This window comes from Rhamphochromis sp. 'chilingali', assembly GCF_963969265.1.
Source record: "Rhamphochromis sp. 'chilingali' genome assembly, chromosome: 18".
Taxonomy (NCBI): domain Eukaryota; kingdom Metazoa; phylum Chordata; class Actinopteri; order Cichliformes; family Cichlidae; genus Rhamphochromis; species Rhamphochromis sp. 'chilingali'.
Genome location: NC_137945.1, coordinates 4168655 through 4182499, shown reverse-complemented (window position 1 = coordinate 4182499; position 13845 = coordinate 4168655). Strand labels below are relative to the sequence as shown.

Below are 13845 nucleotides of genomic sequence, written 5' to 3'. Positions count from 1 at the left end.
TAGTGATGGCAGTATACTGTGTATATTTATAGTGGCAGTATGGAAAATGATTATTTGGAAATGCTTGAAATGGAAATGATCATTTACTGTGAGGTGAGGTGTGGTTGGGGTGTGGACAGTAGTTGTGCTTTTGTAACGTTGAGGTATGGACAGCTACACACTGAGGCCTCAGTCCTGCCTGTTCACATTTTATTCTGTAAAAACTAAATTTTCACTGCTTTTACGACCTTTTTAGTGGGGAGAACATAGCTGGGATTTAATGATTTAACAAATCTTTTGAATCCTTTGTCCTCCACAATGCTAAATGGCTGGGAGTCCTCAATCACCATGCTGACCAGGTCTTCATCTATTTGAGATTGTTCTCTGAGGAAAGACAATAAAGACAAAGCACAAATATAAATATCACACACGTAACTTATAACAGTTGTATAATATTGTTATATTATTTAGTAACATTACTGCATGCTATATTATCATTGCATTTGATGGCTCACCTGGTCTTGCTCCACAATCGGTGTTCCTCTTATTCTCATGCAAAGCTCTGTAGTGCCTAAGCATGGATGAGGTGTTGTTGTTATATCCCAGCTCCCTGGCACATAGCAAACACTTCACCTTGTACAAAAGTCAAGACAGCTCAACATAAATTGTATTGCACCATCAGCATCATGACAATACGTCTTCTGTAGAAATTTACATACCTTGTTGGGAGGAATAAAATCAAAATGTTCCCACACAGGGGAGGACATCCTCCTCTTCTTAGCTGGCTCCATTCTCTCCTGACTTTCTCTCCTCACTCTCATAAACCTCCAAACTGTCTCCAAACTCTCTCTAACCGCAACTCTCCATCAAACACCCACATTTTGAATGAAGTCTGAGGGGTTTATATCGCTGTCATATCTCGCGGCAAAGTTCGAACCACTTCATGAACCAGTCACGTGGTACAGCCGGGCAGCGAGGCTTCGGACGTCATCATTTTCAGCTCCTCCCATAAATGAAGCAAGCCTCGATACGCGCTTCGCGGAAACGCCCCCTCCATTACTCGACACACGCTCCGAAGCCTCGATACAGAACGTCCCATCACTAGACAGAGCTGCTTTTTCATCCAAAGAGAGTAAAGTTCTAAACTTAGACGAGTGAGACGAACGTAAAGTATCGATCATAAACCACTACCAACGTCCTGATCGATATCTGCATCGATCTGCCCACCCTTGTCTCCTGGATCGTAGCTGAGATCAGCGTGAGCCACGTGGGTCTCTGCTCCCTGATCTGTTTCCTGTGTTTGGAAAGAGTTCCAGCTTCATCGCGGAGTTTCTCTCGGTTTGTGGGCTCATCTAAAGGTAAGCACCGAGCTAACTTTACTGTGAGTTCAGTTCATGTTGAGTTTAGCTCCTGAATGAGGTCTTCTGCTGCTCTCCTCGGTGTCTGTTCACAGTTTATTGTGAACACGTTGAGAGAAGAGTGAGAGAGTGTTTGGAGAAAAACACCAACTAACCATTAGCTCAGCATGCTGGGAGAAGTTGGAGCAGAAAAGTCTTTTCATTGTCCCTGCAGCTGTTTTTCTGCCTGCACCAAACCTCTACAGCCTGATTTCTATTTGAAGTGATAACAGGAAATGGATGAGAGCGATCTGCTGCAGTATCAGGGTCACAATAAACTTTATTGTCCAGCTGCTGTGGATGAACACATGAGAGGAAGTGAACTCCTACAAAGTCTCATTTTAATGAGTGTGGCTGCTGTAAAGTGATGCACAGGAAGATGTTAACAAAAACTAATGAAACAGAGATGAAAGTACCGTAAATGTCGGGCTATAAGCCGCTACTTTTTGCACAAGCTTTGAACCCTGCGGCTTTTAGTCAGGTGCGGCTTTTCTATGGATTGTCCGTGATTTTTGTCATATCGTAAGACGATTTGTTTTGTGTGTTCCGCTGTTGTACGGTGTTGTGCCAAAAAGTGATTGTCTGCCAAAAACTGATTTCCAGTGTTTCTGTGTATTTTTTATGTGTAATATCTTTACGTATGTTCGTAAATAGACTTCGGTGAACAGGGGATACAAAGGGGTTACATAAAGAATTAAAAAATTATCTGTTTTTTAAGTATCTTTACAACTTGTACTTACATTATAACCAATCCGGTCCTTTATCCCCACTTAAAATATTTTTACAGAACTACTGTAATATTTGCTGACATTTCTGCTGTCCTGTTGGGCAACTTACTCTTACAAAATACATTTTTAATGTTAATGAGATTTTTTTTACTGCATAAATAAAGGTTATATAAAAGTCGCTGCCAAAAACTGATTGCGGCTTGTATCTTGCTACACGAATGTTGTTTGTGGCTCAAGATGACTTTATGTCATCCATAAGGGATGCATTTGACATATGTTTAACATATTATAGCCCAACAAGTTACTTATAGCACTTTAAATATGAACAATCACTTTTTGGCAAATACCGGAAATCAGTTTTTGGCAGACAATCACTTTTTGGCACAACAACGGCACTACGTTGCCTGGCGGAAGGATCGGGGTTCAAGAGTGGTATGTTAGTCACCTTTCCTGACAATTCCCTTTGTGCATATTCTCTTACATATGATAAGTCAACATTGAAACACCTGCGGCTTTTGGTCAGGTGCGGCTAATGTATGTACAAAACAGGATTTTCCCCTGATTTTAGCTTGTGCGGCTAATATTTAGGTGCGCTTTGTAGTCCGGGAAATACGGTAAACAGTGTTCATATTTGGAAGCACAGAGAATAAAAATATATTGTGGTGGTTAATGTGCAGCTCTTGGTGATTTGGGAGAATCATGTTTTTAATCATGTTGTGGATTGAATGTTGGGTTTGATTTCATTTTATCTATACATATTTTGTCCACTTGTGATCCTTCTGATTGATTTTTTTTTTTTGGTTGACTTGAACCATGTGAAGGTTTAAAGCTGCACTTCCCCCAAAAAGAATAAACTATAATATTGAAGAATGTAAAAATGTCTTCCTGTGTCAAACACAGCTGCAGTCAAAGGAGGAAGGAAAGCTGGTTAAAACTGTTGAATGTGTAAGTTTAAAGGCCCCATCATTAAAGCACAGGTAGATCTGAGTATAATTACAATTCTTCTTTCTATGAAATGAATGTTCAGCATCGAGTGAATTCAGATGTTCTGTTCAGTTTTCTTTCCGTAGTGAAAGTTCACAGCAACAATCGTCTTAAACTGCTTCATATTGTGATCCACTGTATGGTTTATGATGGAGACCCTGAGTCTGGTTCAGCTGCTTTATTGGGGTCTGTATGTTAAAGAGTCTGTTTGCATGGTGGAGGTGGTAGGACTGGGGGCCTGAAGGAGTTGAAAGTGTGGGGTGGGGGAGTAACAGGTCTGTCCCTGTTTGTGGAAACCACAGGAGGAGCTGTTCAGGCTGTTGCTGGGTGTGAATTGTTGATGGAGTCTTTAAACTTGTAGTTGCTGTTTTCCAGACTGAAGCAGAGTTGTTAGCTGAAAACTGGTTTTAGAGGTTCATTCAGGACACCTTCTCAGGCTCTTACAGCCTTACCTGTATCATAACAAAGTGTATAAACCCCAATCCACCTTTAACACGGTCCTTCTCCCAAACCTTCTAATAGGACTTTCTGGCCCTGTCATAGTAAAGGGCTGCTTAGAATATTAGAGCCAATGTCACAAAGTTCCTCCTGAAGTATAAGTGAGTGAGAGAGTTTCCTCACTTTGCAGCACAACACGTCTCACAAGATTTCTACAAGCAATCAGAGTGAAATTTGTACTTTGTGTTGTCAGATGAACATATGAGACACTTTGACTCTTCAGTGCAGTGTGGAGCCTAACAAAGATCTGTTTTGTGTCCCAGCTGATCAGCAGGAGGAGAAGAGTCTGACGGAGCAGCAGAGGAACATTTTCAGCCATCTGGACTCAGCTGAGTCACTACAGAGGAAACAATGAGCTCAACACAGGAGGTGAGGAAAGTATCACAGTTTCACCAAATAATCAGTCACGTCTAAAACTCTCATCCTCCCAACCTGTTATATCACTGTGTTGTATTTTATTATGTACTATGTTTTTATTTTATATCTATTATGTTTACAAACATCAAGAAGTCACAAGCAAAGAGAAACCACACCACAGCACATGTTTAAATAAGGATATTCATCAAAATTATTTATTAATGAAATTTCAAAACCTTTTCAATCACACAGAAAATACATGTGCAAAGCAACACAACAGTAGCCTGATATCAGACAGAACTGTCACATGATACTAAACATAATGAAGCGCTTCATTATAATTTGTAGATTCAAGCTGCTCTTCATATTTTGACCAGCAGATGTCACCAAAGAGGACTGTTGAAAAGCTTCAAGTAATGACAGTTTGTTCCACGACTGCATTTCACTGGGTTTTGATTATCGATTAAAATTGATTGTAGCTTGGATAACATGATATCAATTCATTAAAATCCTGACTTGATTTTTAAATATAAATTAATTTTGCCCAAAACGCCAGAATCTCAGGTTAAACCTCAGAAAATTTCAACAACCACCAAACGGCTAAAACAGTAAATGAGAGCATGTGCACGGATTCTGCACAAAGACGTCCGTGCCGTCGGGGCTGAAAGCCGGCTGCTCACTGATTCTGATGCGTTCTCAGTTCCTTTATGTTTACATCTTTCTTGGCGCTAGGTTCTGAAGCTGCAGGTTTTGTCACTCTCCAAACAAAACTGACTGAACCAGCAGCAAAAGAAGACTGTTGTTTACAGCGCTGCCGGGTGCTGTTTCTTTTTTGTTATTGTTTTGCTTTTTGTTTCTCTTTTTTTTTCACTCCCAGCAACAAAGCCTAATTTCTGCTGTTCAATACAGAACAAATGTAAAGTTTTTGAAATTATGCAAAATTTCAAAATGCTTAGCTGAGCTGTGTCTGTAATAAAACGTCTGTAACTTTGCTCTGCTTCACTTCAGCAGCATCAGGTAATGTTCATATGTTGATTAATGGTTTTCTTTCGTGTTTGATCCACTGCAGAATATTTTTAAACCCAGGCCAGAAAATTCTCCTTCATGTTTTTCTGTTTTATCCTCAGTTACTTTGACACAAAGGCATCTGCTGTGATGCTTACACCTCTGATGAAGTCTCACACATGTCAGCTTTCATTTTAGAAATATAAAATATGGATAAGTACATAGTGATCAGAATTCTAATATTTCTGATTGTCTGAGGCAAAATTTCCCCGAATCGAAATCAGTGATGATGCTCAACCCTACATTTCACTCACTGCCTGTGTTTGTATCTCTGTCACTGCAGGACCAACATGGAGCGAGAAGTCAGCGCTCTCAGGAGGCCGACAAACCTCACAGAAGAAAGGGGGAGAAGAAATACAGCTGTGACGAGTGTGGGAAAGATTTTACTAAGAAGGATTCACTAAAAACCCACCAACTCATCCACACTGGAGAGAGACCGTTCAGCTGTGACAAGTGTGGAAAGTCTTTTACCCACTCTGGAAGCTTAAAAACACACCAATTCCTCCACAGTGGCGTTAAACCATACAGCTGTGATGAGTGTGGAAAGGATTTTAGCCAACATGGACACCTAAAAACACACCAGCTCATCCATAGTGGAGTTAAAGTGTACATCTGTGATCAGTGTGGGAAGTGTTTTTCTCGGAAGGATAGCTTGGAATATCATAAACGCATCCACAGTGGAGTTAAACCATACAGCTGTGACGAGTGTGGAAAGAGTTTTTCCTGGAAGGGTAGTCTAAAAAAACACCAACTCGTCCACAGTGGAGTTAAAGTGTACAGCTGTGACGAGTGTGGGAAGGATTTTCTTAGGAAGGCTTCACTACAAAACCATCAGGTCATCCACACTGGAGAGAGACCGTTCAGCTGTGACTTGTGTGGACAGACTTTTTCCTGGAAGGATGCTCTAAAAAAACACCAAGTCATCCACAGTGGAGTTAAAGCATACAGCTGTGATCAGTGTGGCAGAGCTTTTACTCAGCGTAGCAGCTTACAGAGTCATCTAGTTTCCCACTCTGGAATTAAGGCATACAGCTGTGACATTTGTGGAAAAACTTTCAGCCGGCTAGGGACCCGAAACAGACACCTACGCATTCACACCAGACATGATGTGTACTGTTGTGGTCAGTGTGGCAAAGAGTTTGCTACAAACACAAACTTACAAAACCATATTATTACCCACTCCGAGGAGAGACCTTATAAATGTGACCTGTGTGAGAAGACTTTTAAAACTCCATATTACCTGAAAGATCACCAACAGATCCACACCAGAAAGACACTCTCCAAGTGCAGTTACTGTGAGGTATGTATTTTTATTTTTATGTTGTGCTTTTAGTCAGACTCTCTGAAACATCTGTTAGCAACGTGTTAGCATTTCTGCTGCATTGAAAAGCAGCTCTGAGTGATTATTCAGATTTGAATTACAGTATTTTAGTGGTAGCAGTTGAGAATTATATTAGTGTTATTGTAGTATTGTTTCTATTATAGTTTTTGCAACACATTAAGCTGAGTATTATAATGCAAAAAGTAAATGGATGTTATTTTATGTCTTGTCTTAGTCCTGGATGTTGACACAGATGATGTTTTGTTTTTTGTCATTTTCAGGTGACGTTAGCAATAAAAATATTGAAGGACTGACTTACACTGTCTTTGTGTCTTTGTTTAGAAGCAGAGCGACACAGATGGATCCAGTTCTCAACCCTGTCATCGCTGTGGTGGTGGGAAAGACTTTCGTTGTGACCTTTGTGGGAAAAGTTTCAGACATCAAATCACCCTAAAAAGACATCAACGTAGACACACTGGAGACAAAATGAACTACTGTAAAGAATGTGGGAGAGGCTTCCCCACAACAAGTGAGTTAAAACAACACGAACTCTATCACAATGGGGTTAGAAAGCACGTCTGTGATCAGTGTGGGTCATCCTTCACCACTGCAACTCACCTTAAAAAACACAAATTAGTCCACACAGGAGAGAAACCATACAAGTGCAGACACTGTGACAAAAGCTTCTCACAATCAACTAATCGTAACTATCATGAACGTACACACATGGAAGTAAACTACAGCTGTGACCAGTGTGACAAGAGCTTCAGGAATTTCAGTTCATACTCCGAACACAAACGATCCCACGTTACTAATAAACTGTTTCACTGTTACCAATGTGCCAAAATATTCACCACATTGTCTGCTCTGTGCAAACATCAGCGTGATCATGCAGGACTGAAATCACTCCCATCTCTGTGAATCTGCAGAGACAGAAAGATCCTCGTCTGGTTTCAGGGTCAGACTTAAAACCCTTGAAATCAGGCTCCACAGAGTTCACAGTGAATCTCCTGTAAAGATCTGATGAGGCAGCTATGAATGAAAATGTGCCTCTCGTTACATTTTAAGCTTTCTAAACTGTTCTACTGTAGTGTTGGTGTTGAGTGGTTAGCTTTGTTCCAGCAGTTGAATCAAAAAATCTGTTTCCTCTTATGTTTTTATTGAATGTATTTTGATCCATGTGTTTTTGTTGGGTGTTTTTTTTTTTTTTGTGTGTTCAGGTTGTTTGTGTTATGAAATCCTTCAACAGTTAAAACAAATTTGAAATGTTAAATAAAGAAATGGTTTAATGACAAAGAGTTTGACCCATGATGTCATTTCCTGTATATCAAACCAAAAACTGACGTGACAAATGTTCTCAGTGACACAGATGGAGGTTTATCAGAGGAGACTTGGCTGTTCTGACACTAAACAGGGTTCCTGCAGCTTACTGAAAATCCTGACCTGAAATTTATGAAAAAATAAGATCATCTTTAAAATCTTTTAATTTTTTAACAAAGTTGCTGTTGGTATTAAACATTCTGATTTGTGTTTGTGTGTATAAAAAAGATTAATTTTGGAAAATAATCTGTTAGGGGTTCTGAAAGAGAGTCAGGCGCAGGCCAGGGTTTCCCTTTAAGCGAAGAACAGTGCGTTTATTCACAGTGAACACAATCACCAAGTGGCTATGTACAATGTGCAGGGGAAACGGGTCCGGGTCGCCAGGGTCCGTGGGAAACAGGGTTAGGGGAAAAGGTGCTCCACACTTTCTGTACAAAAGCTCCTCCTCAGTCACTCCTCTCAGAATCCGGTTCCAAAAACGATCTAAACACAAAAGGTCGGGTTAGCGGGATAATAACAAAGGGCTTTCAAGATACAGGTTGGCAGATACACAAGTTTGACTGACGCTGATAGTTCAACGATCCAGCGAAGACTAGTGCAGACTCGCCATCTAAGTAGTGCAGTAATCAGCTGGGATCAGCGGCCGGTGTGGTGATGAGCAGGTGTGTGGGCCAGCAGCGGGAGCCCGCAGTGAGCATCGCCGTGGCGAGAGAGAGAGAGTGAGAGAGAGAGAGGGCGAGAGAGCAAGCAAACCACAAACATATTGCCCAATAGAGGATTGACCAGCAGGGCACAGGGACCATGACAGTACCCCCCCCTCAACGGGAGCCCCCCGGCGACCCACCAGGCTTACCAGGATGAGACAGATGGAAGGCCCGCAGCATACGCTCGTCCAGGACAGCGGCCCGCGGAACCCAGGATCGCTCCTCAATGCCATAGCCCTCCCAGTCCACAAGGTACTGGAAGCCACGCCCGCGGCGGCGAGAGTCCATAATCCGCGTGATGGAATAGGCGGGCAAGCCGTCCACAAGCCGGGCGGGCGGAGGGGGCCCGGAAGGAGGGCACAGGGGGCTATTCTGTACAGGTTTGATTTGGGAGACGTGGAACACATTGTGAATCCTCATGTTGCGGGGCAGCCGGAGTTTCAGAGAGACGGGGTTGATCAGCGCCGAAACCTCAAAAGGACCAATGAAGTTTGGGTTGAGCTTCTTGGACTCAGTCCTGAGAGGAACAAAGCGCGTGGACAGCCATACCTTTTGTCCCACGCTGTATGCTGGAGCTGGTGTGCGGCGGCGATCTGCGGTCTGTTTGGTTCGGTCCTTCGTGCGCAGCAACGCCGTCCGTGCGGCCCGCCAAGCTCGTCGGCACCTCCGTAGATGGGCCTGGACAGATGGCACAGAATGCTCACCCTCGACAGAGGGGAAGAGAGGCGGCTGGAAACCCAGTGAGACCTCGAAGGGAGACAGACCAGTGGCGGAGGAAGTCAGACTGTTGTGGGCGTACTCAATCCAGGGTAGTTCATCACTCCAGATGGACTGGTTGGAGGACGCTGTGCACCGCAACATTGCCTCGAGCTCCTGGTTAGCTCGCTCACACTGACCGTTGCTTTGGGGATGGTAACCGGAGGTCAGACTGACCTTTGCTCCTAATGAGGAGCAGAATTCCTTCCAGACGCCAGACGTGAACTGGGGGCCTCTGTCAGACACAATGTCTTCCGGGATCCCATGCAAACGAAACACATGACGGGTAAGCAGTCGTGCGGTCTCCATGGCCGTGGGAAGCTTGGGTAGAGCTATGAAGTGGGCAGCTTTAGAAAAACGGTCCACGATGGTAAGTATGACAGTGTTGCCTGCTGATTGCGGCAGTCCGGTTACAAAGTCCAAAGCTATATGGGACCACGGCCTGGACGGAGTCGGCAGGGGATTGAGCTGTCCAGCGGGCGGCTGATGAGATGGTTTATTCCGGGCACAGGTCGCGCAGGCGGAGACGTACTCCCGAGCGTCTTTAGTCAGAGAGGGCCACCAGAAGTAGCGCTGGAGGAAGTTGATAGTGCGGTGGACCCCTGGGTGGCACGTAAAGCGGGCAGTGTGGGCCCATTGAAGCACTTGAGAACGTACTGATTGAGGGACGTAGAGCCGTTGGGCTGGCCCGCCTCCCGGATCCGGTTCCAACACCTGAGCCTCCCGAATGGCTGCTTCGATCCCCCAGGAGATGGCACCCACGACACAGGTGGCGGGGAGAACGGGAGCGGGCTCAGTGGTGTCCTCCGAGACTGAGAACTGACGGGACAGGGCATCGGGTTTGACATTCCGGGAACCGGGTCTGTAAGAGATGGAGAAGTGGAAACGGGTGAAAAACAGGGCCCACCTGGCCTGTCGAGCGTTGAGCCTCTTAGCTGATTGTAGGTATGCCAGGTTCTTGTGGTCTGTCCAGACGAGGAAAGGCTGAGCCGTGCCCTCCAACCAGTGCCGCCACTCCTCCAGGGCTAGTTTTATCGCCAGCAGTTCCCGATCCCCGACGTCATAGTTTCTCTCTGCAGGGGACAGACGGCGGGAGAAGAAGGCACAAGGGTGGAGCTTACCGTCCTTCCGTTGCGACAGAACCGCTCCAACCCCTGAGTCGGACGCGTCGACCTCGACCACAAATGGCTGCGTGAGGTCGGGTTGGATCAGGATGGGGGCTGAGGCGAATCGTTTCTTCAGTTCTTGGAAAGCTGCCTGAGCTTCTTTGTTCAACTGAAAAGGAAGCTTGGGAGAGGTTAGCTGGGTCAGCGGCAAGGCAACTCGGCTGAAGTCCCGAATGAACCGCCGGTAGAAGTTGGCAAATCCAAGGAAACGTTGCAGTTGGTGCCTATTAGGAGGTTCCGGCCACTCAACAACGGCTTTTACCTTCACAGGGTCCGGGCGGAGGTTTCCTTGGTCGATTATGTACCCCAGGAATGCAACGGTGGAGACGTGGAACTCACACTTTTCTCCTTTGACGAACAATCGGTTTTCGAGGAGTCGTTGCAGGACCTGTCTGACATGGGTCTCGTGCTCGGATTGGTTTCTGGAAAAGATCAGGATGTCATCTAGATAGACAAAAACAAAACGGTTAATGAAGTCTCTGAGCACGTCGTTCACCAGGGCTTGGAACACCGCAGGGGCGTTAGTGAGACCAAAGGGCATGACAAGGTACTCGAAGTGGCCGAGGTGGGTGTTGAAGGCGGTCTTCCACTCATCGCCCTCACGGATGCGAACCAGATGGTATGCGTTTCGCAAATCCAGTTTGGTGAAAACAGTAACCCCCTGGAGGAGCTCGAAGGCAGAACTGAGGAGCGGCAGAGGGTATTTATTTTTTACTGTGATGTTGTTTAATCCGCGATAGTCAATGCATGGCCGGAGGGTTTTATCCTTCTTTTCGACAAAGAAGAAGCCTGCCGCGACTGGAGAGGTGGAGGCCCGAATGAGGCCGGCAGCCAGGGATTCCGTGATGTACTTGTCCATAGCGTCTCGTTCTGGAAGTGAGATGCTATATAGCCGACTGGTGGGTAAAGGAGCTCCCGGGAGCAGTTCGATAGCACAGTCATAGGGTCTATGCGGAGGGAGTGACTGGGCGCGGGCCTTTTGAAACACCTCAGCTAGGTCGTGATAAACAGAGGGCACATTAGTTAAATCAGCTGATTCCAATACCCCAGAAGAGGGCGTTTCAACGCTTGGAGGCGAGGCTGCTTTAAGGCAGGTCATGTGGCAGTCCTCCCCCCACCCAGTGACACGCCCCTTCAGCCAATCTATGTGAGGGTTGTGCTGTTGTAGCCAAGGATGGCCGAGAACTAGTGGAGTGTGAGTTGCTTTAAACACCAAAAAACAGATTTCTTCAGAATGATTGCCAGAGAGGGTGAGCTCGACAGGCTCCGTCACCAGAGTGATGTCTGGAAGGCGTTGACCTGACAATGCCGTAACACGTAATGCATGAGGCAGGGGCTCCAATAGTAACCCAAGTTGCCGGGCTAACTGACAGTCAATAAAGTTTTGTTCCGCCCCAGAGTCGATTAACACCGATAGGGAGCGGCTCTTAGAGTGAATGGAAAGCATGGCCGGTAGTGTTAAACGGGGAGGAGCTTCTTCCTGGCTCAGCTCGCCCACCAGTACTCCTACCATCACTGGCGGGCGCGCCCTTTTGCCCGCGAAGGGCAGGTAGCCACAACATGTCCCCTGTGACCACAATAGAGGCACTCACCGGCGGTAATCCGGCGCTGACGCTCCGCCGCGGTGAGATGGGAGCCGCCCAGCTGCATGGGTTCCTCTCCGTCCCCGCTCTCGTGAGTCCGGGAGGGGCCGGCATCCGCCATGGCGCCGGTGCCAGAGATTCCCGCAGCCTCATGGAAGTTGTAGTTCCGCTGCGACCGGCGAGCCCGTAACCGCTCATCCACCTTAATGCACAGGGACATTAGCTCATTAAAGGAGGCAGGGAGATCACGCATGATTAGCTCGTCCCTTAATTCTTCTCTGACATTGTTCAGCAACGTGCTCCGTAGCGCCTCCTGATTCCACCCTGCCTCTTCTGCCAGAATCCAGAAGTCGATAGCGTAATCAGACATGCTTCTCCTATCTTGTTTGAAGTTGAGGAGACGGAGAGCAGCGGCCTCTGCCCCGGTGCCTGGGTTAAACACATTCTTAAACTTGGAGAGAAAGTCAGCGTAGGTGATGACAGGATCAGAGTTTAACACAACCTGGGCCCACTTTAGTGCACGGCCCCTCAGAAGTTGAACGAAATAAGTGATCTTCGCCCCATCGTTGCCATGAAAACGCTGCAGCTCGCGAAACGTCAGAGACACCTGAGCCAAAAAGCCGGCGCATTTGTCAGACTCACCCGAGAATGGTTCCGGTGTGGGTAAAGGTCCGTCAGACGGCGTACCGACCCGCGGTGAGCTACCTGACGCTACGGCGGGCGGTGCCGCCTGGGGAGCCGGGCTGGGCGGCTGGGGATTCCCTGGTTGCGCATTTCCCTCCAGCGGTATTAACTGCGCCACTGCCAGGGTCAATGCGGCGACATCCTGCCGTAGCTGCCCGAGCATTTGTTCATGGCGGGCCAGCGCGGCTTCCTGGGCGGCCAGAGCCCGGCCCACGGGGTCCTGTCCTGCTGAGTCCATAATGGCTGGATCGTTCTGTTAGGGGTTCCGAAAGAGACTCAGGCGCAGGCCAGGGTTTCCCTTTAAGCGAACAACAGTGCGTTTATTCACAGTGAACACAATCACCAAGTGGCTATGTACAATGTGCAGGGGAAACGGGTCCGGGTCGCCAGGGTCCGTGGGAAACAGGGTTAGGGGAAAAGGTGCTCCACACTTTCTGTACAAAAGCTCCTCCTCAGTCACTCCTCTCAGAATCCGGTTCCAAAAACGATCTAAACACAAAAGGTCGGGTTAGCGGGATAATAACAAAGGGCTTTCAAGATACAGGTTGGCAGATACACAAGTTTGACTGACGCTGATAGTTCAACGATCCAGCGAAGACTAGTGCAGACTCGCCATCTAAGTAGTGCAGTAATCAGCTGGGATCAGCGGCCGGTGTGGTGATGAGCAGGTGTGTGGGCCAGCAGCGGGAGCCCGCAGTGAGCATCGCCGTGGCGAGAGAGAGAGAGTGAGAGAGAGAGAGGGCGAGAGAGCAAACAAACCACAAACATATTGCCCAATAGAGGATTGACCAGCAGGGCACAGGGACCATGACATAATCTTTTAAAGTTGTGGTTTGAGTTGCTCAGTTTCAGAGTTTCCTTTGTTGGCACTGCCTCTCTTCAGAAGTTGTTGGTCTATATTGACATGACAGCTGATTTTTCGGCTGGACGTCATGATGTGAATCTTAGGGACCGAGTTTCAGAGGTGATCTCCCCCAGCCTCACTTGGTCGTTGAGACTGGAATGGGGAGGGTGAGGGTGAAGGGGGGAGAGATGGAAGGTGTGTTGGGGGTCAGTGTCTGAAGTAGTGTCCCTGGGGAGGGGAGGGTGAGGCGTGGGAGTCGGTCCGTCTCAAACCTGCAGTAGAATGTGTTTAACTCGTTGGCGAGGTCTTTGTTTTCTTCAACAGTGGGTGGGGGGCGTCTGTAGCTGGTGATTTCCTGCAGGCCCCTCCACACTGACGCTGGGTTGTTGGCTGAGAGCTGTTCTTCCATCTTCTGGGAGTATCCTGTGAAAGTGACACTCAAAAACTACTCCATGCATT

General features: G+C 46.8%; 1 long non-coding RNA gene across 2 annotated transcripts; it reads left to right on the top strand.

Moving 5' to 3' along the window:
• The first annotated feature begins 1228 nt into the window (after window positions 1-1228).
• Window positions 1229-5492, top strand: LOC308386376. 2 transcript variants are annotated; one of them, XR_013969785.1, is made up of 3 exons: window positions 1229-1337; window positions 3850-3955; window positions 5292-5492. It is a non-coding gene; the product is annotated as an uncharacterized lncRNA (long non-coding RNA). The 2 variants fall into 2 exon arrangements; XR_013969786.1 differs by having other exon boundaries at window positions 1257-1337; window positions 3780-3955.
• Window positions 5493-13845: the final 8353 nt, after the last annotated feature.